We start from the raw sequence: 18,961 nt of genomic DNA on the forward strand, positions 1-18,961 counted from the left end.
CCTGTAAAGCGTGACATTTTCCTCAAAGTATACTATGATCTAAGCTTTGTCACATCTATAGAAGCATAGACGTGATAGCTGCAAAAGGAAGTGCTTTTGAGAACTCCAAGCTAGTGGTGGCTATCTTACTTAGTAAGGGCCTTAAAATCTTCTTGTGTCCTTCTTTTGATAGTTCACATAAATAATTGATAACACTGGACACATATTCTCTAGTCTTCTCAGTGTTATTGAATAGCAGCTATAGCGGTCGCGACACGCTATAGCGTAGCGGAATTTTGGCCCACCGCAATCGCTACGCCGTGTCATAGCGGCCACCGCAGGAAACGCGATCGCGGCCGCGAACGCCATAACGGCACTGGATCAGATGCGAAAATAGCGGATTTTTAGGAATCTGAACTTTTTTTTAATTTTTAGGGTTTTTAAATAGGGTATTTCTTGACTATTGGGCCACCGACTAATCCCCAATTAATTTCCTATTAATTCCTTTTCTATATTAACGCTTCATCCTGAAGAAGATACGACATAATTGAAAAGCTTCCAAATTCTCCTTCTCTTTTTCTCCTTCGAACTCTTTTCCTACTTTCCTCCCAATTAATTCCCTATTAATTCCTTTTCTATACTAATGTTTCACGGTTTTAACTTTTAAGACTTGTGTTTGGTTTATGTTGTTTTAAGTCTTTTGACATTTAACATTTGGTTGTTAAAAATGATATTTTATTCAGTTTTTATTGTTATGGGATAAGATGCGGTTTTTTATGCATTTTTTAATTGTTAATTTCAAATGTTTCTGCTCTATATTGCAAAAGATGTCTGCTGTTTTTTTTATAATATTTTACTTATTTTAACTGCTATGCGGTTTCCGCTATTTGCCCGTGACGCTATCTGCTATATGAAATAGCGGATTTTGGCCTCGCCGCGATGGTCCGCTATCACAATTTAATAACACTGAGTCTTCTTCATGCTTTTTCCCAGAGTGTGCAATTGCATGAGAATGAATTACACGATATTGTCATTATTATAAAATTAGAAGGTCTTGTAAAGGTGCGACTAATCTCTTTGGGACTTGTGCCTATCCATTGTAGCAGTGATGAATTCTATGTAGTCAACTGTGTCATTTCCATCTAAATCAGTCTAAATTAGAGCAAAGGGATGAAAGTTCAGAAGAATAAAGGACAAAAATGATAAATCTGGTAAAGCTTTCTGCTTCAGTAAGCTTTGAGCCAAGTCGTTGCAATCCTGCCCTCAGTTCCTCCTATATGATTTGTCCCACTTTTGTCAATGTCTATATATGTAAACATTGTATTCAAACCTTGGATATATTTTTTCAGAAAGATTTTAATTAAGGTCCTAAAATATTTTTCAAAAACCACTCAGTTATTTTGAATTGGTAGAGTTACATACCCTTATGGAATGCATTTCCTATGTTCATTCTTCCATCAACCGTGCAATACACGGGGGAGACAATCTTTAATTTTATTTACATAAATATAAAAAATTATGAAATAAACACTTTAATTATATTAAGACTTATTTTTATATTAGTTTTAATATGAAAATAATTTTTCTCGTAGAAGATTTTTACCGTATAATTTTTACTTAAATAATTGTAATTGTATAGTTTTATATATATATAGATGCACACATTCATTTTTTCCTAATCTTCGTACAACAAAATTTTTACTATATTTTTATATACGTTTACTCTTAAAATTATTAAAAGATATGAGAAATGTACTTAAATTATATGAAAAATTAAATTTTATTAGTTTTACGAATAAGTTTTTATATAATATGTTTCTCCGTGTAAGATATTATTTAATCAAAAAATTATTTAAAAAATTATTTAATCAAAAAATATAAATTTTCCTAACCATTTTGTTTTAAAATTTTAATGCTTTTCTATTTTTAGTTAATGAAAGTGAAATATTTATTTTTCTACTTTCACTTAGAATTTCTTCAAATATGTTAAATTCAGGTTTGTCAAAATTCATTTTTTTCCTTAGAGTATATATTCTTCTCCCTTCCTCTAAAATTCATTAAATATAAAAAAAATTCTCATAAATATTGATTTTGTAATAAATCTGACGGTGAAGTAGTTAAGTTAATATTTTATAATAGCATGGGACATCTTAGCTCGCTCAATAAGCATCTCCTACAAACCAATTATTAATAGTTTGTCCAATTTATCCACACACTCTGATAACTTTAGCATCATTCTCAATAAAATCCCGAAAGGAAGAAAAAAAAGTAATGATAGAAGGATCTTCATACAAACTTAGTAATAGTAGCAATCTACTCTCTGCGTTTCAGAATAAGTGTCCACTTAGAAAAAATGAACACATATTAAGAAGTGCAATAAATATAGTTAACTTTTAAAAATATATTATTTGTTTTCCTAGTTTGCCCCTTAGAGTGTATTTCTATCTCTTCTTATCTATATGGAAAAACATCAATTAATGCAACCTTGGAATTCAAAGTGGACAGTTATTATGAAACAAATATTTTTGCTATAAGCAGACACTTATATTAAAACGGAGGGAGTAATTTTCTTAGTGCAACCTGTACACCTGCCATGAACACAATTTGAATTTCAATACCAAAGCTTTTTTTTTGTCAAAGATGCTTTGAATAAAAACCCAAGGGTTATCAAACGACATTTACAACATGTGAGTAAATCTCAAAAGAGTGATACACAATACAGGTGCGTAAAAAAATTAAGAACATGTATGCACACTCAAACAGAAAAGCTGAAACAACCAGTTGAAACCATGATGTAAAACCCTAAAGGCCGTACAAAAGACTCTAAAACCCCAAATTAACAGATAGCAATGTCTTCGGAGCGGAGAAACTTTTATCCTCAAATTTAGGCAGTGCTAAAGCTTAGTAAATAAGTGACCAAATAACTAAAAGGAGCCATGAACACAATTATAATTTCAGTGCCAAAGCTTGGAAAATAAAGGATCAAACAACTGAAACGACTATTTATGATCACTAATAATAATAAACTTGGCTGATTATTTTCCAATGAAAAAGGTAGTTGTAACCAAATGCATTCATTGCGGGTGAAGAGAGTGATGATGCAGGAAATAAAACTCCTCTATATCTGTTCTTGCTTCCCCCTATTACACATTAAAAAGTAGAGCTTCAATTAGGGGAGGATGGGTACACCACACTCCTTCAACCCTCCCACAATCTCCATCAAATCAACTTCTTCTCTTTCACACTCTAGAGAACCATTTTTCACATCACCACCCATCAACACCATTATCCAGTTATACCTTCTATTTCAATTCAAAATAAGCATGAATCAATTCAAAATAAGCATGATAAGGAGGAACACAATTTCAGAAATCGGAGACACATCCTTATATACTAATAGTAATTCATCATAGCAAGAAAGATAAAGAGATAGCAGCAAGTAGTTAGGCTAATAGGCAACTAACATGAAACACAACCAACTCATTCAGCTTAGTATCTAGCTGCAGTAAACTCTTTTATAGGAACTGCATATTGGAATCATGTGTTCCCCACAGAAAACTTTTTGGCATATTCTGGAAAACTATCGTGGATAGCTTGGTATGAAATTTTCCACCAATATCTATGTATTATACATTGGAAGCATCCTGCATGAAAAATACCGAGACTTAGAAACGTAATGCCTAAAAAAATAAGAGAAGAAAGCAACTTCATTTTCCTATTATCAAGAACATGTCTGATTCAATACCACTATATATTTCCTAAATTTTTCTTTGGAATGAAAATTTGAAACTAACAAAACAGAGTACCAGAATAAAACAAATATGACTAATATCTATGCCTTCTTCCATTTGCCCATAAATAGCCCCATCCTTGACAGTGATCGATCACCCCTCTCTTTTCCTTGTGCTTGCACCAGAGAAATCAAACACAAGAAGAAGAAAGCTTGGTGGTGACCACTGACACCACATGCAGTGTCTTTGCCCACTGTGAACCTTGTGCTCATAACACATAGTCAGATTGCCATGCTTATACTTGAATTTTTCAGCCAACACCACTCCTAAACCACCGTCAGCTCTTTCTCCATGCTCAAACCAAAACCCTCACTACAAAACTCACACTGGAGTCACACCAGTCAGACTCTCTCTTCCCTCATATTTTCTTTCTCCATCTCTTCTGGATAAAATTGCAGAGGTAAAAAATGGGATGAGAAAGGAAGCAGGAAACATTAGGAGAAAGTGAAGGAAATAAAAAATCAGAAGGACCAGCTCAGAAACTCACAGTTCAAAGAAACTTAGTTCTACACTCACGGAAAAAAGACATCCTAGAGGAGAAAAAAGACACTTTGTTTTTTTTTTTGGAAAAACCAAACTTATATATTAATATGGAAAGGCAAAAGCCAAAAACAATATCCAAAAAGATTACAGAGATATATACAAATAAAATAGAGATTTTTCATAGAGAAGCAGGAAATAAAGCTCAGGAAATAAAAAATGGGATGAGAAAGGAAGCAGGAAACAATATCCAAAAAGACACTTTGTTGGAATGAATGAATTATGGATAAAACTAATACATAGAGATATATACAATAAAATAGAAAAAAGCTCAATGACATATCAGTGGTCAAATGTGGCTCAAGCAGAGACGATCAATATCTCAAGTCTCAACTTGTAAGTTCATATAGGATAGGATCCCCAAGACTTGTAATTTTCTCTCTCATGCACTAAGATAAGAGAATCCCATTAACAGTTGGCAATTTACTATCAAGTTTGACAATCATCAGCTCCAAGCTGAAAGAGTCAGTCCTATCACGCATCCAAGCTGAAATCCAGTCACTGAAATTTCATCAGTCCTTGCCCATTCAGTTTGAGGGAACCATTTAAAGGGAAGAACTAATAATCAGTGCTTATCAACAGCATGTCTTTCTTGCTCCATTAATTGCATAAACTATCATGAAGTGAAATTCATAAGATATAACTAAACCATACTGATTTTGAAATTTTTGTTATCATTTTTTGCATATATTAATAGGCTGCACAGACAATACTTTCAATCAAAACAAAGAAATCCAATGCTCACCACATCATTATCAGTTTGAGCAGGTTGTCCCTTACTTGCTGCCAAAATTGCAGGTAATTCTTCAGCCTCTCTAAACAATTATCAACATACATCAACCCTTCCCAATTCGTTTCAGTCCTTCAAGATACACCTTATTAGCTTTGGTTAGGCGAGATCGAAACTGAGCCCATGCACTTTTGCATCTGCTTCGGAGCTGAAATGTCACCATAAAAACATAATGATATTATTTTTAAATGTTATTATAGTGGGAGAAAACAAATGCCAGTGATAGACTGAATAAATGAATAAATTCACTAATTTGAAGCTTGATGGGGGGAGTAATTTACGGTCATCAAGGAAAACACACATTTGACATCTAAGTTTCATAAGGTTATTTCAATTATACCTCTTTGAAGCACAAGCCAGAGCTCCTCTTTCTTCCATTCAGACAAAAATTGAAAATTGCATAAAGCTCAAAACTTTATTAGCCATGACAGACCTGACCATCAGATGAAGGATAGTTCTGGCCAAGTCAAAGAGTTTCATGCTTAGCTCACAATAAACAGAAATAAACCATACTCCAAATAGCGAAACAATACATAAGAACTGGGTTTCAAGAAGCACTTAAAAAATTACCAATAAAGTCAATTGTCGAAGATTTAGTTAAGTTGAGTTAGGAAAATGAACACATTTATCGCCTCATTCAATTTCGCACAATAAAAAATCAATTTGATGCTAAAAAAGAGTCTTAAAAAAGGCTCCACTAACTGAACCTAATGTGTCCCTGCACCATACTTTCCTTCTTAGCAGCTAATTAAAGGGTCAATTATATACCTAATAAAGGTCTTTGTTCCCTGCAACACAACCCCAACTCTTGCTTGCCATCTACCATGTTGATGATGCCTGCAAAAATAAAAGACTGATGAGAAAAAGAACTAAGATATTTAGGCATATAATGTATTATCTTTCTTTCATCTTTTTTACTAATAGGTAGTAAGACTGGCTTGAATCATTTAGACATTTATGTAATGACATCAAACATTGGATAAATATAAATGAGAAAAGCAACTAAAATAATCAAATGTATGATGTCCTATCTTTCTTTCATTTATAGAAGAAAATAAAGGTGTGCAGTAACAAACTACCTTGAATGTCGATCTCCTTTCTCTCAATTACCAAGGGCTTTGCATTCAATCCACTTTGAATGTAAACCTTCTTAATGTGCTAACTTTAGGACCATTTGACCACCAAGTGAATTGAACAACATAATTTCTGTATAGGATAAAAAGAATCAAGAAAAAAGGGTGGAAAAATAGAAAGGGAAGTAGAGCAGGGTGGAAAGCATCAAGATCAAATCTACCTCATATTTTTAACTACATAAATATCAATATCAAATAGCATTTTCGTTCCGAGTGAAACCAAAATAAGACTCACATAAGCAAAAGTTTCAATACATTAATTCCTTATTGATGGAGTGGTCTAAGCTAATACACCAAAAACTGAAAATAATGATGCAAAGGATCTAGTCATATAAATTATACATGACAGTGAAAGAGCTTGTTGGCCAATGACACTATAAACCACTCCAAATGATGTCATCCCTCAAGTCCTTCCCACAGCAAAATCATCCTAGCAACATGACCCTTTCATAAAAAACAATTAAAATGAACTCTGGAGAATTATTCTCTACTGAATTAAAATGAACTCCTTATTTTATAATCAAGGCAAAGCAATTTTTTCTAACAAAATTCCCTCCTAGCATCCTGTTATTTCAAACAAAATTTATGAAGAAGGAAAATAAACTGATCAACAAAAAGTATTGATTTGAGAGCTAGAATTAAAGACACTACTCAGGTACTCATGATGATCGACAAAAGAAGGGAATGAAGTGCTTAGAAACTATCTACAGTCACGATTTACAATGGAATACGGCAAGAGAATGAAACATCAGGAATAAAAGGAAACCACAATGGGTAATGCAGTACATCAGTCAAGTAATTACCTTTTTATTTAAAATTTAAATTTGAATAGAGTGTAATGGATATGAGATTGTTACAATATTGGTGGTTTCTAAATAATAAATTCACTAATTTAAGGCTTGATAGAGAGAGTAATTTAAGGTCAAGCACAAATTTGAATTCAAAAACAATAATTACTAAGTGAGGAATAAAGGGGCGAGAGTTTCATTTTGAATATAAATATCTTTGAGAGAATAATTTTCTCTAATTTGAAGCTTGATGAGGGGAGAAATTAAAGGTGAATAATTTCCTATTTTGAAAAATCTCTAATGTTCATATAAGTTGTTTCCTATTTTATTTTTTTCGAATTTCATTAATAATTATCAATAGACCAGATTGGCTTGCAGCCCAAGATTAAGGTTTTCAGTAGCTGTGCATACCATGTTGGCGGCACAGAAGGATTAAGAAAATTAGACAATGAAAATGAAAATAGCACCTGAAAATGGAAGCAGTTTCAACTGCTTCAGAAGTTCACGGTGACACCATCGAGTCTCAAGCCCTACAACTGCAAGCCAAAACCAAAGAGGGAATCAATGATTAAACCTTCTTGCTACTTGGGTTCTGAAGCTTGATCCAACTTCCATCAGACACGTCATATTTCACTTTGGAAAGATCAAACCTCCTTCAAAGCACTGAAAACAGGCACAGATGCCCGCATTGTAAATATTATTTACAGAAGAAAATACACCTTAGTGGTTGTTTAATGGTAAAAGTAACTGTTCAGATTTCACAGAAAAAAAGGTAAAAGGAACTGCACAGATTAGAACCTGTACAAAGAAACAAAGTATGATCAGAGAGGCTATGTTGGTACAAACATGCCTCTCTGTTTTATGCTGATGCTGATATTTCACAGAAAAAAAAAAGGTAAAAGGAACTGGACAGATTTTACATGAGAGAGAGAGAGAGACAGATACCTGACACATACCAAAAACTAATCAATTCATAGACTCAAAAAATTCAAACTTAGAGTAATTGCAAGTGATTCAACACAATGAAAAAAGGAACCCAGAAACGAAGAAATCAAGATGCGAACAAAAGCCACCAGAAGTTATGAACAACAAAAACCCAAACGTAATTCATGAAGATTTGGAGAACAAAAAAAAAACGTACCTTGAACTGATTATTGCGCTTGATCAACTTGTGCTTGTTGACCTCCATGTCTTTGATGTCAATAGCTTCTTCTTGAGGAAGCTCAAGATCATCAATAATCTCAGGGGCCTCCACTGGATCAACAATTAAAAAATCTTCTTCAGTAGTCCTGCAATGCAAATCAAATGAAATTAAATCAATAGATGTCAATTTTGTTGAGTGATTATTTGAATATGAAACCCTAACAAACGAAGAAAGAAAAGGAAGGTAGAGCGAAGTGCGAACCCGATCATGGTGAACTTAGGAATTGAGAGAGAGTTGAGAGAGTGGTCGTTGAGCTTGGAACCGAGTTTAGGGTATAAGAACTTCTGGCGAATGGGTAAAACGTTGGTTAACTCGCAGATTCGACGCTTGAGTTCGACAATGGTGTCGTCGCCGCAGACTCGCACCGTGTAATCCTTGCCGCTCCATTTGACCTTGAGTGGCATCTCCTCCTCCGATGTCTCTCTGACTCTGGAAATTGAATCCCTAAACCAGTTAAGGCCACCAGAAGCAGGTACAACCCAAAATCAAGACAGGAAGAATTGGAGAAAGAAAAAAAAAAGTACCTGAGTCGAGACTGGAAGAGATGGATTGAGGCTTCAAAATGCGATTGGAAGGGGCCATGAGAGATGCGATCGAAGGACTCATGAATTGGAAGTGGCCATGAGAGATACGATTGAAGGTCGATTGCCATTGTTGATTTCGGATTCAAGGGCTTTTGAATATGAAAATCAAAGACGGTGAGGAAATTCTGGAAGAGATGAAGTTTAAGGTTGAAACGGTGAGGATGTTACGCTTATGAGAGAGGGGAAAACCCGTTTAGAATAAATGGGATTAAGGAGAGATGAGTGAAGGATAAGAAAAAAGGTGTAGGATAAGAGGAATGAAGGATTGAGTGCCATGTATGATTTTTCATGATATTAACCAATCAGATGATGCCACGTATGTGATGACTGTGCTGAGATCTTTTCCTAAATATATATACTATGGATTCTAATCAAGAAAAAAATGGAACCTCGAAAGCTTGAACAGCGTAGCCATGGCGAACGAGCAACGACGCCATCTGCAATCCCAATTCATACAAACCAACGAAACCGACGACTTTCCGAGACTCCATTGCAGCAATTTCAACACTGGATCAACAACTCACAGCTCTGCAATTTATACACACAGAGAATCAGAAGAACAAAAATTGAGGAAGATAGGGAAAGGGTATAGACTATAGAGTTAAGAAGGGAAAGAGGGAAGAAATTACGCTTTCTGATTCTCAGCAAATACTCCTTGTCTTTTCCCTTTCAATATAAATATATGAAATGAAATTATGAATCATCACAAACTCGCGTCGTGTGTCACACTGAAGTTATTGCACGGTGTCTCTTTTCAAATAAAAATTTTTATATTGCACGATATTTTCCAACTTTAAAATGATTTTGGAAAATAATTACGAGATACGTAGAAAAAGATGATAAATAAGTTATTATATTCAATATTTCATGTGTGAGAGAGAGGGTCTATACTCTATACATTCTTCTTGAGTACAAGTCACTCCTTATAAGGAATATCCAGTGTTTTAAAACTCGGTTCGGTGATCGACTCGGACAAGGTAGTGAGTCAATGAGTCACTGGTCGCCAGTGAGTCATTGGTTCGATTACTTGACTCGGTTTGTATTAAAAATATATAAAATTTATAATATAAAAAATTATTTATGAGCTTTTGTATGATATAACGTTGTTATATCATATATATAACAAAATATGCACACTCTTACACAGAAATCGAAGTGGCTTGGTGGAAAGGCTTCACCCATTCTGCTTACGGGTCCTGTGTTCAACTCGAGCTCCTTACAAATTTTTTAAATATCTCTCAATTAAACATTATTTGACCAATTAATTATCTTTGACCGTGAATTTATTTCGGTTTGACTTCACCGAGTTGCCGAGTCAACGTCCGAGTTGCCGAGTCGTGACCGAGTTGATGACATCATAACCGGTCCAATTACAGAACCGATCCAACAAGCGGCTCGGACCGGTCAAGGTACTGAGTCACGGTCGGACCGGCTGGTCCGAGCCGAGTTTTAAAACTATGGGAATATCAATACAATTGTGTGAAGTTTTATCTCACTGCATTGATTAACTTAACCGATATTTTATACAATTAGAATTGCAGAGTCGCAAAAGTAACTCTTGAGTTTTGTGATGAACTTATCAACGCTGGTACTTTCAGTGACCAATTTCATCGATCACTTTACATTTTTAATCAAATATATTTTTAGTTACTTATATTTATCTATTTGTAATTCAAACATGTCATTGCTCTTTTAAAAAATACATACTAAAGTAGGTTATAATTCATTGCTAACTATTTAAGCCGAAAACATTCGCATTTTATTAGGACTATTTTGTTAAGTAATATTATTTTCAAGCATAAAACTCAAGTTGAGATTTTGCTCAAAGAGAATTAACTATGTATAATTTGAATCAACCATTTTTTTATGAAAAGTGGTAGAGTTTGGAGAGGCACCACCACTTCTGCTAAATATTTGTTGATGGCATACTGAGGATTTTTAACAATTAGAAATTATCTTCTCTATTACTTATATGGAGATCAGTAGATGTCCACTCCAGTGACGTGTTAGTGCTAGTAAGCCAAGAGATCTCGTTAAATAGAAATGTCAACTAAGTTGATATTTTTGTTTGCACGAATCCACCTCCTTAGAAGTTAGCTCAAACCCGAAACCAGTGTTATCAGACTCGACCCGGAGATCGACTCGGTCAAGGCACTGGGTCAATGAGTCATTGGTCTAACCACTGAGTCACTGGTTGAACCGTTTGACTCGGTTGATATTAAAAAAATTAAAAAATTCATAATAGCATAACTAAATGTCACAAATACCATACACACAAAATGCAACTAGAAATAAATTATTTTTTCATCTACCTTTACTGCACCTATGTGACTACTTCTGCGCACTGCTCTACTGATGTTATTACTCTTGTGCATTGTTCAATGACAAGTCTGTCATAATGTCACTCTCTCAACTTTAGTACTAATAATTAACTTAGTCAAATTTTTTTTATGGGAAAAGTAAAGTACCTTCTCGTTCTCGATGTGCCTACTACCTAGTCTCTCTAATTTAGTTTGCATTTTTTTATATGGGAAAAGCAAAGCACCTTCTAGAGCTTTACCATTCATCACTAATTACACATCCCAATCTTCTCCACTCTCTCCCACGCTCACCCTTCCAAATTCAACCACTATGTTTATTCCTTCTTCTCCACCTCCATTTTAGCAACCACTTCACCTCCACCATTGCATCTTCTCCTTTGCCTCGTCCAACACCCAAAGTTGCAGCCACCATCAACCGCGAAGTCCATCTTTCTTGCTCCTCAAAAGCTTGTCTTGTTCACGCCAGCCTCGGTGTCGCGTTGCAAGCACCTTCCTGATGTAAGTTCGTTTTTCCACCATTCACGATCTGATGTGAGCTTCGAGACCAAACCTCCACCTCCTTTTGGGTTCCCTTAGTCGTTCGTTGATTACCGGCTCCCTTGACGTTTACTCTCTCTCTTCATCATTTCTCCATGGCACAATGAACATGCAAGCTGTGGATCTACCACATTGTGTAAAGACGCGGTCGATCTCGTTTTTGCATTGCCGGTTGTGGATCTGAAGATTAAGGTGGTGGAATTTCAAAAAAAAAAAACTTACCGGTTCAATCGTAGCTCCGGGTCACCGGTTTTTATACCGAACCGGCCGGTTCATTCCGGTTCAAGACGAGCCGATTGCATGTCCGATCCGTTGCTCGACTCAAACCGGTCAGGGGTCCGGTTCCCGGTTCAACCGGTCGAAACGGCCGGGCCGGTCCGAGTCTGATAACATTGCCCAAAACCCGCCCAAAACCCTTTATAAGTATGTCATTGCCAACTCATGTTGACGAATCAACCACATGTGATCATATAGCCCTTTATTTGACTACAATAATAGTAATTTCCTTAGACACATTAATCATCGTTGATTGACAATGAAATATGATGAAATGATCCTATCTTTTATGATGCTGAGTCTTTCTTTTTTTCATTTTTTGAACGTATGATGCTGAGTCATATCCAAGTCATGCATACTCACGAAATCAGTTTCTATTTGTCTATCTACTGATCCAAAATATAGAAACTCATCAATTAGGATTGAGACAGTTGGTGGTAAAAACATTAGATAATTTATATATGATATTAATAAGAGTTCATACATTAACTATCACTATACAAAAAATAAGACAGAAATTTTATTCTACTCCATCAACTGTTTTACTTGTTATATATTCATAAATCTACATTTTTTTTATATCTATTATATTCAGAGTACCTGAACTAGTCCAATAAAATAACATATTCGAGCAAGTTAATTCTATGTGTGTGACCCTATAAAGATATCTCTTACATATTTAAGCTGCAATATTTAAATATATTTCTTACTAGTGCTTATACCAACCGTTGTCGTGGTTGAAGATAAAAGGGAACAAAATTGATTTGAGAGACTTTGATGGGTTGATATTGGCTAGTGATGGTTGCGGTTCAGGTTGTTGGAGACTAGGGTCTATTGGTCAATAGATGCTTCCCGCCGGTTCTTAGTGAATTCTATGTAGGGGAGAATGGGGCGGTGGTGGGAAGGGTGCAACAGTTAGAAAAGATAAGTGTATATCCTACATGGCAGCCAACATGTAATATTCTACCTGTTCCACTAAAGAACCGAGGTTCTAAACTCATATGTTAAACCCAAACTTAGGGATGGTGTGATAGAGCTAGGTAATTTCAGAAACAGAATTTTATTCAATTCATAAGAATGAAATACATCCAGAGTCTATGACTCATCCAGAGAGTTATTCTCTCCTAAAACTATTCAACAGAAAACGTGAATGATGCAACATTCCCCTCTCTCTCATAATATACCTCAATTCCTTCAATCAAGTATACAACTCACTAACTAACTCCTCCTGATTTCACTCTCTTTCTCCTATTGTAAACCTGCCAACTTTTGGGCCTTCCCTCAGGCACTTCAATCATTGGATCAGTGTGAGCACTTGACCCCGAAGGCCCAAACGTGGGGGTTCTATCACTGCCCCCCTCTACAAAATCAGCCTTGTCCTCAAGGCTCAGATTAGGAAATTGACTCAGAAGCAAGGTCTCATCTTCCCACGTCGTGTCTTCCGTGCTTCTTCCTTTCCATTTAACTAACCATTGCTTAATCCAGTGGCCCTCACGTTGAGTTACCTGGGAGGCCAAAACTGCTTCTGGTTCTTCATCCCCTTCACCCTCTACTTCCAACCCTTCCGGCAAAGAAGGTTCAACTGTATAATCACCCACTGCTTTCTTTAACTGTGAGATATAAAACACCGGGTGAATTCTCGCTGTGTCTGGTAACTTCAGCTTGTAGGAAACAACCCCAACCTTAGCAACTATTGGAAATAGACCAAAGTATCGCAGAGCCAACTTCTGATTAATCCTTCTTGCTACTGTTTGTTGTCTATGTGGCCTCAATTTAATAAACACTCATTCCCCTACCTCAAAACTGACGTCCCTACGCTTCTGATCTGCATACTTTTTCATTTGCTGCTGAGCTTGCAGGAGATGATGTTTCAGTTGTCTCAAAGCCTCATCTCTATCAACCTACTCAACTGCTACTGCTTCCACCCTTGTCTCCCCTAGGGAAAATCTGATCAACGGAGGTGGTTTTCTCCCATAAACTTCTTCAAATGGGGTAGTGCCCGTAGACCCATGAAAAGGGGTGTTGTACCACAATTATGCCCACGGAACCCAATAAGACCAGTTTTTTGGTTGCTTCGAAGCAAAACATCGCAAGTATGCCTCCAAGCACCGATTGACCACTTCCGTTTGACCATCAGTCTCCGGATGGTATGAGGAACTCATCTTTAAAGTAGTTCCTTGAAGACGAAACAGTTCTTTCCAAAACAAACTAATGAACAAAGGGTCTCTATCACTCACAATGGAGTGAGGAATGCCATGTAAGCGCACAATTTCCTTAGCAAATACCTCTGCTACTTTCCTAGCTGTATAAGGATGCTTAAATGGAATAAAGTGTCCATATTTAGACAATCTATCCACCACCACAAAGATTGCCTTATAGCCTTTTGATTTAGGTAGTCCCCTGATGAAATCTAAGGATATATCTTCCCAAATCAGATCTGGAATGGGGAGAGGCTGCAATAACCCGGCCGGAGAGGAAGCATAATATTTCTGGCATTGGCACACATAACAGCGTCGCACAAACTCTTACACTGAATTTTTCATGCCCAGCCCATACAAATTGCCAGCCAGCCTTCTATAAGTCCGTAAGAAACCAGAATGTCCTCCGGCCGGGGAAGAATGGAATCCGATCAACATAACTGGAATTAATTAAGACTTGGTTGCTAACACTAACCTTCCTTGGTACAACAGGATCCCTTGATGAAGACTAAATCCAGGTCTGGAGAGTGGGTCTCTCTGGAGGTCCTCCATAATTTTCTGCAGCTGTGGGTCAGCATCTACTTCAGTTTGCACTTGCTGTCTATTAAGCCAAACTGGAAAAGATGCAATTTCCCTCAATTCGCCTTCCTCAAACATTGTTGATAGAGCATCCGCGGCCTTATTTTCCTGCCCCAGTTTATAGATGATCTCAAAATAATAGCCAAGAAGTTTTGCTATCCAATTTTGCTGGTCAGCAGTGGCAATTCTTTGTTGTAATAGGTGTTTAAGACTCTTTTGGTCAGAATACACCTTAAAACTCCTCCCCAATAGGTATGGTCTCCAATGTTGGACTGCTAGGACAAGAGCTATGAGCTCCTTTTCATATGCTGACTTGCTCAGATTACGTTGTGTGAGAGCCTTGCTAAAATAAGCCACAGGTCGTTTATTTTGCATCAAAACTGCTCTTACGCCTCGCCCCGAAGCGTCACACTCTATCTCAAAAGTTTGAGAGAAATCTGGCATCACTAGCAAGGGAGAATGTGCCATTACCTGTTTCAGTTCTTCAAACGCCTGCAGAGCTTCGGTTCCCCACTTAAAACCCTCTTTTTTGGTAAGCTCTGTCAAGGGCTTTGCTATCTTTCCATATCCTGCAATGAATTTTCGGTAGTACCTCGTCAAACCTAAAAAACCCCTCACCCCTTTGACATTATGGGGAATTGACCACTCCACTATGCTTCTGATTTTAGCTTGATCCACCGCCACTCCTTGGTTATAGATGATGTGCCCTAAATACTCTACTTGCTGACTTCCAAAGACACATTTCTTCTGGTTTGCCACAAAACTATTCTCCTGCAGAATTTTCAGAACCACTGCTAAGTGTTCCAAATGTGCTCCCCAACTCTTACTATACCCTAGGATATCGTCAAAGAAGACAAGGACGAATTTCCGAAGGCAAGGTTTGAACACTTGATTCATGGTGGATTGAAAAGTAGTCGGGGCATTGGTTAACCCAAAAGGCATCACTAAATACTCATAATGCCCTTCGTGTGTTCGAAAAGCGGTCTTGTGCACATCCTCCGGTCTCACTCTGATTTGGTGGTATTCCGACTTTAAGTCCAATTTAGAGAAATAGATTGCTCCGTGCAGTTCATCCAACAGTTCCTCCACCACCGGAATGGGGTATTTGTCGGGGATAGTCACCTTGTTTAACTCCCTGTAATCCACACACATTCTCCATGTAGCCTCTTTCTTTTTAACCAATATCACCGAGCTAGAGAACACACTTGAACTGTGCCTAATTATCCCTTGTTGTAACATTTCACGAACCTGCCTTTCTATCTCATCTTTTTTATGATAAGGGTAGCGGTAGGGTCTCACACTAACTGGTCCAGCACCCGGGTACAGTTCAATCGAATGGGCAGTGTTCCTTGATGGTGGCAGTCCACTTGCCTCCTTAAAGATAACAGAAAATTCAATAAGTACCTGCTGGATTTCTTCTTGTTGCTGCGTATTCAAAGTATAGTTCTGCACTGAGTCTAACTCTCCTACACTGTCTTTGACAAAGCTGTGCAGAGAAGTTGTATGGCCTGAGCTTGTTGATTCCTTCTCCCCATATTTTCTCCTTGAAGTCTGGCCTTGTAATTCCACATACTCTCCTTGCCAAAAGAACCCAATTGTCATTTCTTTCCAATCAAAGGTGACCTTTCCAAACCTTTGCAGCCATGCCACACCTAAGATCATGTCAAGGTTTCCCAACTCCAAAACATATGCCTCAACTGGGGTCTTGAATTCTCCTAAGTGAACTTCAATATTCTCGCACTTGCCCTCTGTGGTGACTCGGTGCCCATCACCAAGTCTAACGCTCATCCCCCTGCCATGCTCAATCGGAAGCTCTAGGATTGTAGCCACTTGAGGAGAAACAAAATTGTGGGTCGCCACTATCAATCAGCACAACCACTGATACTCCTTTCACTTTTCCTTCCAATCGCAAGGTTTTGGGAGGTACTCTACTGGTGTTGTTGTCTTCAACCAGCCCAAATAACCCCATTGAACTCAGCTTTGATTCCTCTTCTTCCTCGTCCTCCCTGACTTCAATTGCAATAACTTCTCCGTCCTCATTCACTGTTTCATCATCCCCTAATATTACCAACCTGAGTTGTTTTTCAGCACACTCATGAAGGGGATGGTAGCGTTCGCCACACCTGAAGCACAACCCACGTGCTTTCCGACTCATCAATTCAGAGTAAGGCAAGTGTTTAACACCACGATTCCGGTCACCTTGGTGGCGGTCGCCGCTTTGCATGCGTCGGTTGTCGTTGCTGCTTGTGCGGTTGGCCTGTGGAAAAGTGGGAGTTGGATGCGTTTGGAATTGAGATGCTCCACCCTTGGTCTGGGTTGCAGCAGTTGGGCCAGAACCATAATGCCCTTTACTTAAGTTTGGGTCATGTCCAGACCTGGATCCTGACCCGAACACACCTTTCTCATATGATCCACCGTTCCAACCTCTACTTCCCTTCCACGCTTTCGATCCTCCGCTGCGTGGTGGCAGTGCGCCTTTCATTTCAGTTTCAACATCACGCGCAATGCGCATGGCCTGCAAACGACTGGTGGGGTTAAAGGTACAGACACGCAAGCGTAGTTCCGGTCGGAGGCCCCTAATAAAATACCCCAGGTACTGGTCCTCTGGTAGCCACTCTACCTGAGACGATATGAACTCAAATTCTGATAGGTAATCATCTACGCTGCCTGTTTGCGTAAGATCTTTGAGCTCCTCGAAGGGATTGACACTCTGGCGTCCACCGTAACGAGTTATCAAAGCTCGCTTCAGTCTAGTCCAAGTGAGATCATCCTCTGTTTCGCGGAGGAGGTTGAACCAATGAATGGTGGCTCCATCCATACTCAGTTTGGCCAAACACACCTTCACAGCCTCCGATGTTTCCTGCACTTCAAAGTACGTCTCGGCACGAGTTATCCGGCCAACCGGGTCCGTGCCCTCAACTGGTGGAAACTCCACCTTCTTCACTGCCATCTTGTATTCAGAAGTGGTGTCCTCAGAAGAAACCCCCTCTGATCTCTCTTGTGTACGACCCTGAAGCAATTTTGCAAACTCCTCAATCACAGATTGCCGAAACTCTACCAGGGATTGGCGCATCGACTCTTGCATCGTCAACATTCGTGCCTCTAACGCGTCGACTTTGTCTGCCATCTTTGGTGGCATGGACAACAACAAGGCTAGCTTCCTGGACGAACCTGGATGAACAGTGTTCGCGGTGAAAAGTGTTCGCGAGTGAACAGTGTCCGCAGGGTCTGTAGCGTCCGGCAGGTCGGACCAATGATAGAGCTAGGTAATTTCACAAACAGAATTTTATTCAATTCATAAGAACGAAATACATCCAGAGTTTATGACTCCTCCAGAGAGTTATTCTCTCCTAAAACTATTCAACAGAAAACGTGAATGATGCAACATTCCCCTCTCTCTCCTAATATACCTCAATTCCTTTAATCAAGGATACAACTCACTAACTAACTCCTCCTGATTTCACTCTCTTTCTCCTACTGTAAACCTGCCAACTTTTGGCCTTCCCTCAGGCACTTCAATCATTGGATCAGTGTGAGCACTTGACCCCGAAGGCCCAAACGTGGGGGTTCTATCATGGTGAGTGTTCTGCTTTAGAGCCGAGGGTCCTAAGCTCAGAAGTTAAACCCAAGCTTAGGGACGATGGCGAGTAGTATTTTAGTGAAGTTGGATTTCTCATAGCTTCTTTGTCCCTCTTATAGACTCATTCCTTGACTCTTGGGTTGCTAGAGGATTATCTAACATTATGTGCATTTAATTCTTTAGCGGTTATAGATGACTATTCCTCATCGAATTTTTGTCCTTGGATCTTGATTTTGACCGTTACGACGCCTCTTAGTTGTTGGCCAAGTGATGACTCGGGGGGAACATAGTCCTCCAAGCCATTAAGCATGTGCACTTTTTGGACTTTAAGGTCCAAATTCGTTGGGGGAGGGGGGGTCATAACCCTCTAGACCTTTAAGCGTGTGTGCTAATTGGGCTTTAAGGTCCAAATTTGCTCGGGGATGGGGGACCACAACCCTCCAAACCCTTAAGTGTGTGTGCTTATTGGGCATTAACTAACTATGTTCTATAATTTTTTTGTAATGTTTGTGAGTGTTTTTCTATATCATCGGCCTCATGTTTAGGATTCACTTGATTTAGTCGTATAGATTTGTGATGATTTTAAATCTAGGGCTCGTTATTATCGGCCTCACCTGTAGAACGATTTTAAATCTAGGGCTCGTCTTATGATGGCGATCGA

General features: G+C 38.2%; 1 protein-coding gene across 2 annotated transcripts in view; it reads right to left on the minus strand.

Annotated features, from left to right (window-relative positions):
- LOC130738886 (uncharacterized) overlaps positions 1 to 9,422 on the minus strand; it is a 26,128-nt gene extending 16,706 nt beyond the window's left edge. For both annotated transcript variants that reach the window (XM_057591068.1, XM_057591069.1), the window contains exon 1: positions 9,199 to 9,422. The gene's annotated coding sequence lies outside the window, so the exon portion shown is untranslated. The remainder of the gene's footprint in view (positions 1 to 9,198) is intronic.
- Positions 9,423 to 18,961: the final 9,539 nt, after the last annotated feature.

Source organism: Lotus japonicus, chromosome 2 (genome assembly GCF_012489685.1).
Source record: "Lotus japonicus ecotype B-129 chromosome 2, LjGifu_v1.2".
Lineage (NCBI taxonomy): Eukaryota > Viridiplantae > Streptophyta > Magnoliopsida > Fabales > Fabaceae > Lotus > Lotus japonicus.